This window comes from Amphiura filiformis, chromosome 13, assembly GCF_039555335.1.
Source record: "Amphiura filiformis chromosome 13, Afil_fr2py, whole genome shotgun sequence".
Classification (NCBI taxonomy): Eukaryota; Metazoa; Echinodermata; class Ophiuroidea; order Amphilepidida; family Amphiuridae; genus Amphiura; species Amphiura filiformis.
In genome coordinates this window covers 20,801,565-20,815,736 of record NC_092640.1, presented here as the reverse complement: position 1 = coordinate 20,815,736, position 14,172 = coordinate 20,801,565, and positions in this window count along the sequence as shown.

Below are 14,172 nucleotides of genomic sequence, written 5' to 3'. Positions count from 1 at the left end.
TCTACTTTGATGTACTATTGTATTTGTATGGCATACATGCCATAGTCAGTGTCAACACAGTATTAAATATTAATGTACAAGCCTTTTGGCAAGTGCACCATCTTATAAAAAAGCGACGTTTTACTGGGGTACTTTTTGACAGCCTCTTGAGTATACTGACTTCAGCTGTAAAGTAGAATTGTGTATCAGACTACTCGTATGAGCCACAGGGTTCATTTCCTATCTCTGTTCGGGTTAGTATCTATGTGATATGAAAAGAGGCCAGCCACCGCTTGGATGGTCTATGAAATGTAGCAATTTCGTAAATGAAAACCATTGACTGTTTTTATTTTGCATCATTGCTTACGATCTAACCTACAGGGGTAATCCCGCACACATGTCGCTTGTACATACTGTTTTGAATCACCACACGTGGTATACGAACCGTTTTTGCTGATACTACACAACTGTCGGCATATCCTTAATGAGCACATTGATATTACTTCAATTTGAAATACAGTACGTGGTGGATGTACCGATGTGAGCTATTCTTCATTATAAATCATTGCCTGCCTATGGACTTGTTATTCATTTTCTATAAAGCGACTGCAAACGGCGGACTTATATAACATACAATTAGCATCGATATCATCGGACTCTGAGGAGCATGTCCAAAATGTCACCGAAACGGTCACTGCATGTACTATGGTACTCTTTACTCATGTTGACCCAGTTTTGGGACGTCATTGCTCAAATATCTATTCTCGTCTCGTCGCCTGTCAATCCTGTTGAAGAGAAAGGAATATTATCTATACATTGTCAAGTGTGGAACTTGGAATCTGGGCATGAGGTGTCCATCTTACGGACTCTTCTAGATGGAAGGACTGAGAGACTTTCTCTAGATGGCACCATTATGGAGCAGGTGGATGATAGAGTCTTCTTGGCTGTTCGTCAACTCACTGACGGATCTACTGTGTACTTTCTATCTATAGTTGATACTCTCAAAAATGATGCGGGTAATTACGATTGCAAAGTACAAAATAAAGCGGTTTTTAGAGAAGTAGCTACCGATTCTGTCACCGTTGATGTTATGTATTTTCCACCCGATTCTGATCCTGTTTGTAGTCCGACTATGCCGATTGATGTACGCGAAGGTGAGGGATTCACGTTAAATTGTAGCTCTAATACGGCATACCCGATGGTGACTTTAACGTGGGGCCAGACGGGTAACGCTGACACTTTCGAGTCGGCATCAAATATTGTAAAGGGCAACATACTCTATTCAAAACTTACATTATACCCGTCAAGATCGGATGATGGTGCAGTGTTTCTGTGTATTCTTAAAAGCCCTGCGTTTCCTCTACTTACACAAACTTGCCACGTGGGGCCTGTTAATGTTATACCGAATGGAAAACAGAAACCCGATGGTGGTCAAATACTCGATACGATAACGGACACATCTTTGAATGCCGTTCCTAAATCAACAGACATTACACTCTTTTCAAAACCAACATCTATTAAAACAGCATCAGACTGTAAGAAAATCTGCTCCACGTTTACTTATCCTGTTTTTCATTGGGTCATCAGCACTGTGGTCACTGGACTCATCGCTTTTATTTTCCTTATACTTTGTGTAACTTTGCTCGTTAGGTATAATACTGTACATAATGATGGATTTGTTTTAGGTGTAAATACAACCGAGGATATATATTCTGAATTAGAGGGACGTAGAGTAGATAATCGGGTGTATATGTCTCTGGAAAAACATCCTGGCCGGTCAGCAACCCAACTTTTACATTCTAAGGAACTTCAGCCTGGACACTATGATCCAATGCCAAGATCAACACCAAAGCTCTGTCATCCCAAGTAAGAAAGTGACATCTGCTTTGTTAACTACTAGAAGATATTTTTTACTTTGGAAGAAGGGCTCAAAACTGGACCTCACAATTAAAAATGCAGTAATTTCTTTTGTTAAAAGATATTGTTTTTTTGCTTTGGAAGAAGAATGACTCAAAACTTGACCGCCCAATTAAAAATGCAGTAACTTCTTTGGTTAACTACTTGATGTACTGTTTTTTACTTTGAAAAAAAAAAGTGACTCAAAACTGTACCTCCCAATTAAAAATGCAGTAACTTCTTTTGCTAACTACTAGAAGACACTATTTTTTACTTTGGAAGAGTAGATAATCGGGTGTATATGTCTCTGGAAAAACATCCTGGTCGGTCAGCAACCCAACTTTTACATTCAAAGGAACTGCAACCTGGACACTTTGATCCAATGCCAAGATCAACACCAAAGCTCTGTCATCCCAAGTAAGAAAGTGACATCTGCTTTGTTAACTTCTAGAAGATATTGTTTTTAACTTTGGAAAAAGACCGACTCAAAACATCTTTTGATATACTGTACTAGTAGATATTGTCTTTTACTTTGGAAGAAGGACTGACTCAAAACTGTACATATCAATATAAAATGCAGTAACTTCATTTGTTAACTACTTAAAGATACTGTTTTTTACATTGAAAAAAAAACTGACTCAAAACTAGACATTTTGTAAACTATAGAAGATACTATGTCTTTTACATTGACAGAATATCATGCCAAAAGAAAATGCAGAATAATTAGGCCACATAAAATTAAGAATTCGTTTCACGTCCATCCGTTATTGGAAAGGTGAGGAGGGAGGGCGGTATTTTTTATTTTGTTAACATTGATATAGTCATTGCTATAGCAGATTTTGGCAACTTCTGGAAAACGATGAGGCCATTTTTTATTTCAAGAATACGAAGGTTAGATCCCATAGAGTGTCATAAAACAAGTTATTTATCAGAATTAACATTTTAATTAAGTATTAAAAACTTAAATTTAATACGAAAATTGAACAAAAAAAAATGAACTGATTCCGGAATGTGAGTAGGCGGATGTGAAGCGATTTCTTATGTGGCTTTACATTGGCTTCATTGTTTTACTTGTATAGATATTGTGTTTTTTAAACTTTGGGCAATACCAGTTGAAATTCACACTACCCCTGTGGAAGATTTTGGAAATATCTTCCACAGGGGGAGTATGTTTTTCAAATGTAATTGGTCAGGGTTAATCATTTTGAAACCCACACTCCCTCTGTATCATGACTTTGCCTATATCTTCCACAACTGGAGTGAGCATTTCAAATGGAAGTTACCAAATTAATCGAAACTCACACTCCCTCTGTGGAAGACTTAAGCTAAATCTTCCACAGGGGTAGTGTGGATTTTAAATGGAATAGCCCATTGAGAGCAGGTTGATTGAAAGACACCTGTCTCACATGACAAATGGTAGTATCAGTTTTGTTTCTATTTGCAGATACAACGGTTTTTTACTATGGTGGAAATTTAAAAAAATGATTAAATGAAAAGATATGGTTTAATTACTGAAAATGATGACATCATCAAGATAACATAGAAGAAACTGCCAGTTAAGTCCTCACGAAACTTCTTGCATAGCGCACTGAAACGTAGCTGGAGCGTTATGAAGGTCAAATGGCATTCTGTGAAATTCAAATAGGCCATCTTGTGTCATAAAAGCGGTGAGAGGGTTTGAACTCTCTTCTAAGCCTATTTGCCAATAACCTGAAGCAAGGTCTGAAAGTTGAGAAGTATTTGGGTTTGGCAGCGCCTAAGCTATCTTGAGCATCGTTAATATTAAAATTGTCACGTGAAGAAATATAATTCACTTTCTTTCTTTCTCTCTTTCTTTCTTTCTTTCTTTCTTTCTTTCTTTCTTTCTTTCTTTCTTTCTTTCTTTCTTTCTTTCTTTCTTTCTTTCTTTCTTTCTTTCTTTCTTTCTTTCTTTCTTTCTTTCTTTCTTTCTTTCTTTCTTTCTTTCTTTCTTTCTTTCTTTCTTTCTTTCTTTCTTTCTTTCTTTTTCTTTCTTTCTGTCATTCATTCTTTCGTTTTTCATTCTTCTTTTTTTCAAATGTTTATAAATACAACCCCCAAAAATAGCCGTCCAAATATTTCAGTTTTATATACCTGTACAACATTATAAAATGTATTATGTTGCATTTAATGCTCGTAATAGTAAGAGGATAAATACGCATCTTCAAAAACGTTACGATAGAACAGTAGGATGTTGCACTTCGAGTTGAATCTATCCTGATCAGTAAACTCCAGTATTAAACTGACAGTATTGTTGATGTTGATGAACTTTCATAATTAGACAGGATACACAGTGTTGGCATAATTAGGTCAAAAAGCTTTTAAGTACAACATTGATCAAATTAAATTTAAAATGCACTAGTGTTGTAGGGTATACGTGCATTTGTAATTATGAATGGTATGCGTAAATAGGAGTGGGGTATGTGTATGGGGTGTTCTCACGAGGCTATGCTTGTGTGCCTTTTTTTAGTACAAAACTAGATTGGGTGTCGATTTTTTCTTGTGTGTCTAGGCACAGATGCAAGATCTTGCAGGGGGATATTTGAGGGGGTATAGAGCTCATTTTTGAAGGTATTGAAAAAGGCACACAAGCAACAACCAGTGACAACAACAAAAAAGACACACAAGATGGAAAAAAAACGACACACAAGAGGTCCGTCAGGCGTCCGTCATGTGACCGTCGGGTCAAAAAGACACACAAGTCTCACAGACACACAAGTATACCGGGGGTGGGGTGTGTGTGGGGGTGCGTTTGCGCCCAATACTTAGAGAATAAAGGTATTGTTTTTAGCCGCTGGAGTGCATCTATCGTCTCATATAACACGGGCGACATCATTATTTTAAGTAAAACAACGAGGCGAAGCCGAGTTGTTTTACGCCAAAAATAATGTGTCGCCCGTGTTATATGAGACGATAGATGCACGACAGCGGCTAAAAACAATACCCTTTATTCTCATTCTTAAACACTTCAATTAAAAAAATATGATAAGTATTACAAATTTTAATCAAAGTAAATCCTACATTTTGCAAGGAATTATACCTAGGGCTTAAAATCGATCAATCCCGCTGTTGCTATGCGCCTCCAATTGGTTGAAATTGCGAGTACGCGTATCGCGTCGATGCACACGCGCTGACCCGTGTGATATCGTGTCATATCACACGGGTAAGAACCAATAAGATTGCAGGAACATTCTCAAGTGTTTAAGAATTGCGTATAACCGCTTGACTATATAGTGTGATCCACGTTTCATGTTAATATAACATGTTCTGACGAGTAAATATCTTCACTTTGTTACAATTCTTCTATTTTGTACAGTGGAAATTTTAATTAAATAAGAAAAACATATGCCAAATACTGTTTTGTTGTCATCGTTATTTTGCTATCTCTGATACTAACGGAAATCAACATCGGGAGTCAATTTCAATTACACTTTATTGCTCTATGCTACAAAAGTCTTTAACCTTTTAGTGGGAGTGTCGAAAGCAATTTAAGACTGTAAATTTGAAAATTTTTAAAAATTTCAAAATCAAAATATAAGATGGTCATATTTGAAATCTCCATGAAAAATGCATTCAAATGAGTACAAACATGCCTAGTATTGGCTCAGTGCTTCTTGATGTATGTCTTACAAATTTGAAAATATCTTAGAATGTGGGGAGGTAACAATAATGAAAAGCATGGGTGAAAGCTACATCACTCGGCGTAAAAAGACTTTATAGATACCATCAATATGCCCTATGGTGTATGCTAGTACCGCTTTCATCAACTAAAGTGATGGAACGACGTAGACTGGGAATACGACTTTCATTTAATAAATTAAACTCAGCGCCTTTATTTTGAAATATGTTCTTGCCAATACGTTGCTTTACGATAAATTGAAAAAGAACGTCAACCCATCTTCCATATAAGGCAAAGAAAACGTGCTATATAGCTCAAGAACCCATCATCAAACACGGGGATGTTTGTTCTCATAGGCTAATTTATACATAAGTAGATTTTAGCTGTTCTAGAACATTTCAAATAATGTATTTTTTTAAATCAAATTTTCATTTTTTTTTGAGACGCTGGCAGCACTCAACATCAGCATTGAAGAGGCTTACTTAATGCTCTGCATGCTAGCCATGCGCAATGGAAAAAGTTCAAGTTTTGAAATATTTTCTCAAAATATCAAGAGCTATCTTAAGAACTACTGAATCAATACTAGGCTTGTTTGTACTCATTTTAATGCATTTTTCATGCTGATTCCAAATATGGTTATGAAAATTTACATTTCTGAAATTTTTGATTAAAAAAAAAATTTTTAAACTTGTCGTCTGTCGACATCAGCATTGAAGAGGCTTACTAAAGTACGATTACTCACGATTGTTTTCTTATTTCGAGTCATCTTTACACTTGCTTTTATTAGAATGGCACAGTTTTATATTGAACAATATCCTTGGATATATGTGTTGCTTTGTTGCACTATACATGGGTGCACTATCGATAAAATCTTTGTTTTTAGTTGATGTGTGTAAAAATGAAATGGAAAAAAAGATAATAAGACACAAGATTGAGAAAAGAACGAAAGCGGAGTGGGTGGGGAACCAGTATAATGAAATAGCTCCTATACTGGATGTTGAAAAAATAAAATGCAGCGTTATGTGTACAAAAAGTCAATGAAATAATATTTTGTTCTAGTTTGTTTGACTTAATAAAGGCATAACTTAATTAAAAGCAAATACGAGGAGTTCAATATCCTGTAATGAGTGCACCCCTAAATACCCCACACCCAACCACACCACACCCCCACAAACGAAGAAACATATCAAAGCACACGTCAACAAAGAGTAATATTTTGGTATGGATGTTATGGATTTTGACAAAATCACCCATTGCCAAAGACAAATAAATCAGAATTTCAAAACTTAGATTCATATTTTTTCATTACCCCTCAGACGCCTTGAATCAAGCAAATACACAAACAAAAAATGGCGGGTTTACCAACGCTATTGGCACAAAGTTCTACCTGACTGCATAAATGTACCTTTAGGGACGACAGGGGGATTGTGGGTTTTAAGGTGGAGTCCGACTTCTGATGTGTATGTGTGGGGTGGGAGTCTTGAGGGGGAATGTTTCAAATGGAGAAAAAGGGAGAAAATAAGTGGGGAATCCGAAAATTTTAAATTTTAAATTTTTTCCTGCTCGTTCCGCTCGTAACATGCATCTATAGACAATTAAGGTTTGCAAATAGGGATCCCAAAAATTTGCCATCTGCAAAGGGGGGGGGGCAAAGATTTTTTGCAGGCCGGGGGGGGGGCAAAGATTTTTTTGCAGGCCGAGGGGGAGGGGGCAAGCGATTTTTGGCAGGCCGAGGGGGAGGCAAGCAATTTTTGGCACGCCATTTGGAAATTTACCCCGGGGCTAATAGTTATAGCACAGCCCCCTTAACAAAACACTCGAAAGGTCGATCTTTAAAAAACACTGCAACCACAAAAACAACAAATCATTAAAACTGAGTATTTTCTCGTCAAAACACCACTAAGTTAAAGAAATGTCCCTTTAATATGAGCCATGTTGTAATTTCCACGCGCCTTCATACTCTTTGTACTTTTGACCTTTAAACCATCATGACAATCATAGCTAGGCAGACGCGTGAAAAATTTGGGTTTCAGAGTAGACAGATTAACTTTTAACATATTGTTTAAAGACAAAAAAATAAAGATTACGTACGGAAATGGAGCTATCTGAAAAATATACAACTATACAGAGGCAAACAGTATTTAGCGATGTTTTTATTTGATTATATTAAAATTATAAATCCAGTTTTTATGGCGATTCAGAAAACCGTTTTGTTTGCCTAAAATTTCTATATCTACACACTTATTCTCTTATTCTGCTTAACTAAATGCGAACTCGAGATTATGATATGGTGACGTTATGAAGTCAACAGGCCGCATTATTTCACACAGTCTGTGTGGTATGTTTTCTTTTACTTCTATATATATTCGTTATTATATATCATACAGACATTCATGACCGTATGCAGTTAATGTTTTTCCGGATATCAAAATCAGTTTGATAACTTCCTTTATATGGGCGGTACTACGAGTACATGTACATAGTGTACTTCAGCCGGGCAGCAGGCCGACATCTATAAACAACAACAACCAGGACCAGGACATGAAAAATATATGGAGAATCCAAATATGGAACATTTTGAAATAAAAATACCTGGTACTGGTCGTCACATTACAATTAGCGCGCCAACTTCACAATCAAGGGACACTGATGCTGATATTAACTTGTCGGACCCTGAGCACAGTATTACAGGACGGGAGGTTTACAACAACGTTTATTTTGAAGACAGTGGAAATGTGCGGAAGTACAATTGCCGAATATTTGGTAATTTTTCGAAAGATAGGACTACTTTAATTTCTGCTTTAAAGCAAGCGGATAGTGATGGTATCTCATCCATAACTATCCATACCTCATCCACGGAGTCACTGGAAACTAAATCTACAGTGAAGACTGTGAATGAAGCATTGCTGGATTTCGCAGAAGAATGTAGACCAGCAAATATTAATTATATTCGGGTGAGCCCTATAAAATTTGCTACAGAATTGCAAAACTTGTTCTTCCTGGAGTGCACGGTGGAAAAGGTTGATATACGAAAATTGGCGGGTCATACAGCAGTGGGAGACAAGAATAAATGACGGAACGGAACCTCCATTACGTTACCTCTTTAGGCTTTGCCTTAAACAAGGTTTCATTTTCACTCAACAACTTGAACTCTCCTTGAGGTTGCTATCACTGAGGTGACTATATAAACATGTCTTTATAGGCAGAGGAGTGAATGACCAGATGGGTCAGTGAGTTATACAAGATAAAACATTAATCAATCATGTAGTTCCTAGGAAGTGATTTTCGCGATTGGATGTCAGCAGTGGGAGACAAGAATGAATGAATAAAAGTCCATTACGTTACCTCTACGCGCTGCCTTAAACAAAGTGTGCATTATCACACCACAACTTGAGTTCTCCTTGAGGTTGCTATCACTATGGTGAACATATAAATATGTTTTCATAATAACCAGAGGAGTGCATAACACAGATGGGTCAATGAGATATACAAAAGCCTATAATCTTAATCAATCATGTAGTTCCTAGGAAGTGATCTTCGCGATTGGATGTCAGCTGTGGGAGACAAGAATGAATGAATAAACGAAGTCCATTACGTTACCTCTACGCTCTGCCTTAAACAAAGTGTGCATTATCACACCACAACTTGAGTTCTCCTTGAGGTTGCTATCACTATGGTGAACATATAAATATGTTTTCATAATAACCAGAGGAGTGCATAACACAGATGGGTCAATGAGATATACAAAAGCCTATAATCTTAATCAATCATGTAGTTCCTAGTGATCTTCGCGATTGGATGTCAGCTGTGGGAGACAAGAATGCATGACGAAACGAAGTCCATTACATTACGCTCTACGCTCTGCCTTAAACAAAATGTGCATTTTTACACTAAACCTGAATTCTCCGTGAGGTTTATTTCACTTAAGTGACCATATTATAAACAGGTTTTCGTTTAGCCAGAGACAGTGCATGACCCAGATGAGTTAAGAGGTTACACGAGATAACATGGATCAGTCATGCAGTTCCTAGCCTTAGAAGTGATCTTCGCATGAGCTTATTGATTTCAGCAGTGGGAGACAAGAACAAATGACGAAACGTCCACTACGTTACCTCTATACTCTGCCTTAAACAAAATGTACATTTTCATACCACAACTTGAGTTCTCCTTGAGGTTTCTATCAAATGAGGTGACCATATAAACTTGTTTTTATAGCCAGAAGAGTACATGCATGACCCAGATAGGATAATACGTCACATAAGATAACTTTGATGAGTAGTTACTGAAGGAAGTGATCTTCATCTGAAGGTACCTGAGAATTTTGATTGGGATAATCCAACTCAAATCCATACACCCCATGCGGAAGACATGACATTAATCTCACACACAGGGTGTAGTAGATTTCAAATGGAATCACCCATTCAGGTAACCCCATTTAAAATTCACACTCCCTGTGTGGAAGATCATCCATAGGGGGTGTGTGGATTTCAACTGGAATGACCCGTATGATTACAGAGGCAGAGCAATTTTAATTCCAATGCAACAAAGAAAATATTTGATGGTCAACGATGGAGCCTTGTGGAACTCCTTTCCAATCACAAAACACGTAAAATCAAGGAAAAACTATTGATCTACACCCTGTGTGGGAGAATTTAAAGATCATGTCGAGATCAAGATCGTGTACTGTGAATGTCCAGCATAATTTCTGATATCATCATTTTGTGACTCACCTATTAGAATTGCGCTATTCCAGGTGAAATGTATACACCCTATGGAAGAAATGACCTTAATCTCCCACACAGAGAGTTAAAATTTCAAATGGGGTTACCCGAATGATTCCATTTGATATCTACCCTTCCTCGTGTGGAAGATTAAGGCCATGTCTTCCATAGGAGTGTATTGATTTTAATTAAAATATCCCATTTGGGATTTATGTAATACCAAACTGTCCAAACTTCGTTTGCATCACAACTTGCCAGATAACATAACACTGGGGTTATTTTTAGTTGTGAATATTGAAATAAGGGGCTGTGCAATAATTATAACCCCCCGGTTAGCCCCCCCCCCTAAAAAAATCAAACAAAAAACAAAAACTTTGCCCCCCCCCTTTGCACATGCCAAATTGTTGGCAAATTTTAAATGGTCTAGATATATTATATTCGAGTGTAGCGAGCAAATTTGCATATGTAAGCGTTTCCGTGAATGTGTGCCAACAATAGCATACCCCCTCTCAGCTTACCAAAAATCCCCCCTCGACTGGCCAAAACATTCTTGCCCCCTCTCCAATTTTACCCTCCTCCCAGGGCTCATAATTATTGGCGAGCCCCTAAAAAAGTGCAGCATATTTGCAATGAATTGTTTTGCATGAAACGAAACATGTTTAAGGCTGAGCCTGAATAACAATTGCAGAGAAAAAACTGTTTGTTTTAAAGTATTCCATGAATAAAAATGCGTGAAACAAGGCTTGTGTTTTTTAAATATTATCGTTATTGTTATTATTTATTTTAATTTAATTTAATTTAATTTAATTTAATTTAATTTAATTTAACTTTATTTTATTTTATTTTATTTTATTTTATTTTATTTTATTTTATTTTATTTTATTTTATTTTATTTTATTTTATTTTACATTTATTTTTTAGTTTATTTATCTTATTTTAGTGTATTTAATTTCATGTTATTTTATTACTTTTTGTATCATAAATTATGAGTTTATAATAAACATGATAAAAATGTATTAATAAAAATAATCATACTATAACGCCACAATAGCAATTACTTCAACCGTAGAAGTACACAACAGTGGCCTACTTAATTATTCAATAGATACATAAAATAAAAATCACGATATAGAAATGAAATAAACATTGCGCAAATGTCACAAAAATTAATTGCAACTAAATGCATATAAATACATAAGCCACTATTAAACTAAAATGTATACATATCGTTGAAAGTACAACAGCGGTTCGTTAGGCTTAATTAGTGAAAGACAATTAACCACAGCCGGCGATCTATAAGATTCTGTCATTATTTGACATCATATATGATTAATTACATCTCATAATGGTTCTATTTGATTAAACCAATAAATAGAATAGGAATACCCTAAGTACTCGCTCAATATAGCAGATGGGGTGTGCTTCTGTTGTTGTATAGATATCCGACACACTGTCTATGTCTGATTTGTGAATCTAATTTCTCTCTATCTTACTTAAGCTTGTGTGTTGTGGGGTGTGGTACGGGAGTGGGGCGCGTTGGGATGTACTCCCTATTCCAGAAAAATACAGCACTAATTTTTTGGGATTAAAAAAATATTATCAAGTTCTGCAAAATGAAACATACGTAGCTAAATCCTAATCCTTTAGTTAGTCCTAAATGGCAATAAAATTCAAATTTAATATTTGGTCAATTTTTGGAAATAAGGGCAAAAACATGCATTTTTAGGGTGTTTTTCGTATGCTGTGACAATCAAGCCCAAAGACTTGTACCAAAGCTAATTTCAGTTTATGCAGTATAATTTTTGGAAAAGACATTTTCATTCTGATAACCGATAATTTAATTAAAGAAACACAAAAAAGTGAAAATTAAAGCAAAATTTTGGCATATACTCAAGATTTTGAATGCTTAGACTTGTTCCAAGTCTTTGATTTTTGTGACTCGATTGTCAGAAAATATGCCGAAAATGCATGTTTTTGGCTATTTTTTCAAGAAATTAGTAAAATAGTGAATTTTTTCTTTTATTGCCAGTTAGGACTAACTAAAGGATTAGGATTGAGCTATGTTTCATTTGGCAGAACTTGATACTTATCCCAAAAAATTAGTGCTGTATTTTTCTGGAATAAGGAGTAGGGGTGGGCCTGTATGAAAAAAAAGCCTTCCCCACAAACTATTGGTGGTACGTTTTTTGTACCCCTTAAGATAGGTGTGATAAGAAATATATACACCAGAATGAACCACTGGCATAAAAACACATTTTAATGCTGGATCCCACAACAATCCTGGTCTACGGACCATGGGGCGTGTTTGTTACGTGGGGTCGGGTGTTATACGGTATCTTTTTGTGCCGAAGATCGCGTGTCGATCTATTAATTAAATATGCGATATCGATTTGTGAGGAAGATCGAGTCAAGGAAAGTCTACACTACAGTATAGCGGCCAGCCCCATGAAATTTTCGCGTCGTTGGACAGATGCTTCAAGTAAGAAAATGTAAGGTAAAACTGTACGAAAATATCCCCTTATGCGGAATCTACATACATGCAATACTATACATGTGGATATAATAATGATCTGAGAAATAATGACTCAACCAGTATATAGAAGACTCATCAAAACGCCACCAGGCAGGTTATTATGTAAATTAGATTTGGTTGCAACTGACAAATTGAAAAATCATGCGTGTCTTCCACCTTTAATTTGAAGCAAATATTGACACACGTTGTCTACTTGGCTGATACAGTATATGTTCAAAATGTTCAGGAGAGTTTGGAGAATCTTTTCTGATATGTTGTCAAATTTGTAACCAGTGCGTGTTATTCCGTTTCCATGGTAACGGTCACACTATTTAGGATTTCTCTAATTTTTATCCAAAAATGTCACATTTTAACTATAGCTATTTCTTTGAAATTGAATGGAGTAAACTTCATAATATAGGTGGGGAGAATACGTGACACATGAATATTTGATATCTATAAAAAAAATATCACTTCATTCAACACATTTGATTTTAATGTTTTAGTAATTGTTGTCCAGTGATTGACATAATTTATGACTTCTTGAAATTTATAAATATACATGTAATGCATGTTTCTAGAGATCTGGGGGTATAATTGTAGCCTAAAATTGACCCCTTTTCATCATTTTGAGCAATTACAAAAGTTAATTTCAAGCTATCATGAGAATTCAACGAGAAGACAATCATGGCAACGGCCATAACCACTTTTTGACAATTTACTGGAAAATTTGCTTTAAAATGAGTAAAATGGCCGTTGCCATGGAAAATGTAGAATCGAATGACGATGGATCTGATATAAATATCTAGGTTCTTTATATTCTCGCATGTCTGACACATTTGTTTACCTCAACATCATCTAGCATGCCTGGGAGAAATCAGAAAAGAGAAGATACGTAGGGGCCTATTGTGTTTTGTGAGTTTAGGCGATAGACCCGGTAATACACTATAGGGCACCTTTTTCTATATTTAGGATCGAGACATTGTCAGAGGGTTCTATAAAACAAGGTCGGTGTGAAGCAAAGAAGTTTTTAACACTGGATTGGTTATTTCAGTAAAAATGGCTGCCAGGAGTGATTGGAGACACTGCTGCCAGGAGTGATTGGAGACAAGAGCGCATGCGTGAATACGTAACATTACAAACCAATAGAACAAAAATCTTTTTTGAAGATTCTTAATCTGTTTGTACTAAAAAGAATAACATAAGGAAACAAGATACACACTAAAAGCTACGGGGTTATATTTTCCGTGGTCATTTTGAATTGACCACGTTTGGGGTTGTTTTGACCCTTCAAGGGGGTTGTACTGTTTTAATTTGACCACTTTCACGAGGTCATTTTAGCCATGACGAACGTGGTCAAAAACTTAGTGGTCATTTTGCCGATACCGTCGCGCATTGATATCAGTTTCAATCTTCCGCTTTGAAAA